This window comes from Haplochromis burtoni, unplaced genomic scaffold (genome assembly GCF_018398535.1).
Source record: "Haplochromis burtoni strain Fernald_Lab_line unplaced genomic scaffold, NCSU_Asbu1 Contig_143, whole genome shotgun sequence".
Taxonomy (NCBI): domain Eukaryota; kingdom Metazoa; phylum Chordata; class Actinopteri; order Cichliformes; family Cichlidae; genus Haplochromis; species Haplochromis burtoni.
In genome coordinates, this window is record NW_024582504.1 from 1,242,240 (window position 1) to 1,244,909 (window position 2,670).

The window sequence follows — 2,670 nt, forward strand, 5'->3', positions numbered from 1 at the left end:
CCCGTTCTGTTTTAGTTCTTGCCTTCCTCAACTCACCATCCCTTCCTCCCTAATTTGTTGCTGTCGGTCCTTTGGCATAAAGCAGCAAAGCTTTTTACAATACAACCAATTATAGCTGGCTTTCCTGATAAGTGCACCAGTACTGCAGGTTGAGGTGGAAGGAGGCAGCTGGAAGTGATGCTAAATATCAAGGGTGTCTGCTCCACAGGCCAGAAGTAATTGCACTGCAGCAGCAGAGGAGAACACGAAAGAACAGAGATGCAGAGATTTCCTACTTTAATCTCTTCCACTCAGTTTTTTCTAAACTCGCTTTTTTGGAGGCACTTTAATCCTTGAAATCCCGTCTTTTTAAAGCGCTCTACCTTTCAAGTCAAGCACCACTTCAGTGTTTGTGTACATGAGATCACAGAGGCCATGGGTGACTTTGAGGTGACTGATGATCAAATGAGCCAGCATGTGACAAAATGGACTTTGGACTATTTTTTTTATTTTTTATTATTGATTTGTTGGTCGCTGACAGAAGTGTGTAAGTGGGAGCCACACGCATGATGGTTGATGCTGAATGTCTGCCTCATTTGCATTCTCTGGATGAGCAGCTGCTAATCTGGATGAGCAAGTGCACAAAAGCAGGCTTGTCCAGTATTCAAAATAGCAGCGGGAGCTACATCAGCAACGTGTAGCTCCAGCCAAATGAGCTACACACTGAAAACACTGAAGTGACTTCTCTGTTTTAGCCTCTCGCATGCAGCAAAAAAACATCAGTAGGGATTCCAGCTTACAAGTGAAATCCCACGGCTCTGACACCACGGCTCAGGGTGGATAAAGCTGGGGTGAACTTGGCGAAGACGCTACAGTGTGAGTAAGCGTCCACACACTCCGAGATGCCTCCTAATCCCTGCTGCTCTGCACGCATTGGCACGAAATCACCTTGAATGATTACATTTAAGACAGCTGCAGTCTGCATAAGAAAACAAGCAATGAAGAGGTTGACTGAAGGCTGAGAAAGCTACACCTGACCTGTCACTCGTTTGACTCACCACTCGGGCCTGCTGAATCACAATCAGCTGGGATGTGGCCTACAGTGTTGCGTTACAGTCGAGGTAAATTCCTTTCAATGCAGGTATCATTACATCCGTTGGTTTAGTAGCAGAGCAGCCAGTAATCCTGAGACTCAGTGCATGTGCAATATAAAGCACACCTCACTGTGCTGTCAGCTCTGAAAGATGCATAAGGTTTAAAGAGAAGAACTCAGCTGGAGCTTTGGCATCTTGAGCTGTAACGGTGCGTGCCAGCAGACCTCTGTTAACCATCATTCTCATGCCAGCTGAAGCAGGACAAAGATTTTAGATTTTAGAAATAGGCATCCCTCTACCCCCGCCCCAACCACCGCCAGTGTAGCTGCAGCTCTAAGCATCTCAGCTTTATATTGTGGTTATAGTGAGTCTATTAATAGCCACAAAGATAATGCATTTCTTCATTCATTCTTACACACAGCCGCCGACGCTTGTTGTTTGCAAGCTAGATATACACAAACACACAAGCACACAGTCAGTCACACACTGGGCCCTGTGAATAGCACCATCACTGTCTGAACACTGTTCAACAGGTAGATGTATCTGCAGCTGCAAGTCTGAGCCCAGCAGCACTAAGTTCACCTCCTTTTTTTCCATAATGAGTCGACGTGAAATTATCAGACAGACAGTGCAGTTGTTGATGGTGCAATCAGGCATGCCCATGCGCGATTTCACTGTTGCAAAAGAAGTAACACTTGCACTCATGCATTAGTCAGCCTATCGAGGTTGTGAAAGGTTTGCAACAGAACCAGAAAAGGACGTGTAACGTTTCAGCAGATTTCTTCAAGAAATAGGTGCCGTAGTTGAGCTCCACCATGCAGATTAAAAAGAAAAAAAGTGGCACCAGTGTTGTACTAACAAGTAAATAGGAGATTTCTTACCTTCAGAGTTTGAAGCGTCCCATGCTCTGAGAGGAGAGGCTGGAGTGACAACAGTTGTGGAGTGAGCTCTGATATGGGAAGCGTTACATCACCGTAACACTGTCGAACTCACAAAGTCTGTTCGGCGACCGAGTGTTAGAGTCAGCAAAGATGGGAGCCCGCAAGAAGTCATCAGATGATAAACAACTGGGGTCCGACCTCGGGGGGTTAATGCTGCTGCTGTGAACGGGCCATGCGGCTGTCTCCAAGTTCTCTAGTGGCGCACTCGGAAGCACGTTGTGGATGTGATGCGTGTTGGTGCAGCGGAGGCAGCCGAGCTCAGTTATCTGCTCGCAGCTGGAACGCGTGCCAGTCTTCTAGTGTTCCAGCTGTGCAGCTCACAAACACACTGCAGAGCCACAGTCCCGCCTATTGGTAGTATGACTGCAACACCGCCACAACCTGTCCACGGGGCTTTTCATCGTCTGATCGCTTTTCTGAGAGATCGAGGCGTCCTATCAGCCGGGATCACATATTTATTAAATGTGGACGTGTGTTACCTGAAAAAAAACTCATGAAAATGTAAATGTCTTGGAGAGTGAGTGCTGTTTAGCAGATATATATATATATATATATATATATATATATATATATATATATATAATGTAGTTCCATCCATCCATCCATCCATTCGCTTCCGCTTATCCTTTTCAGGGTCGCGGGGGGCGGCTGGAGCC

General features: G+C 46.3%; 1 protein-coding gene across 3 annotated transcripts in view; it reads right to left on the minus strand.

Moving 5' to 3' along the window:
* The window catches only part of LOC102303774 (RAS guanyl-releasing protein 2), a 36,537-nt gene extending 34,108 nt beyond the window's left edge, over positions 1-2,429 (minus strand). The window contains exon 1 of one of the 3 annotated variants that reach the window (XM_005931596.3): positions 1,955-2,429. The gene's annotated coding sequence lies outside the window, so the exon portion shown is untranslated. The remainder of the gene's footprint in view (positions 1-1,954) is intronic. The other 2 variants (XM_042224591.1, XM_005931594.3) reach the window with 2 other exon arrangements.
* Between the last annotated feature and the right edge of the window lie 241 nt (positions 2,430-2,670).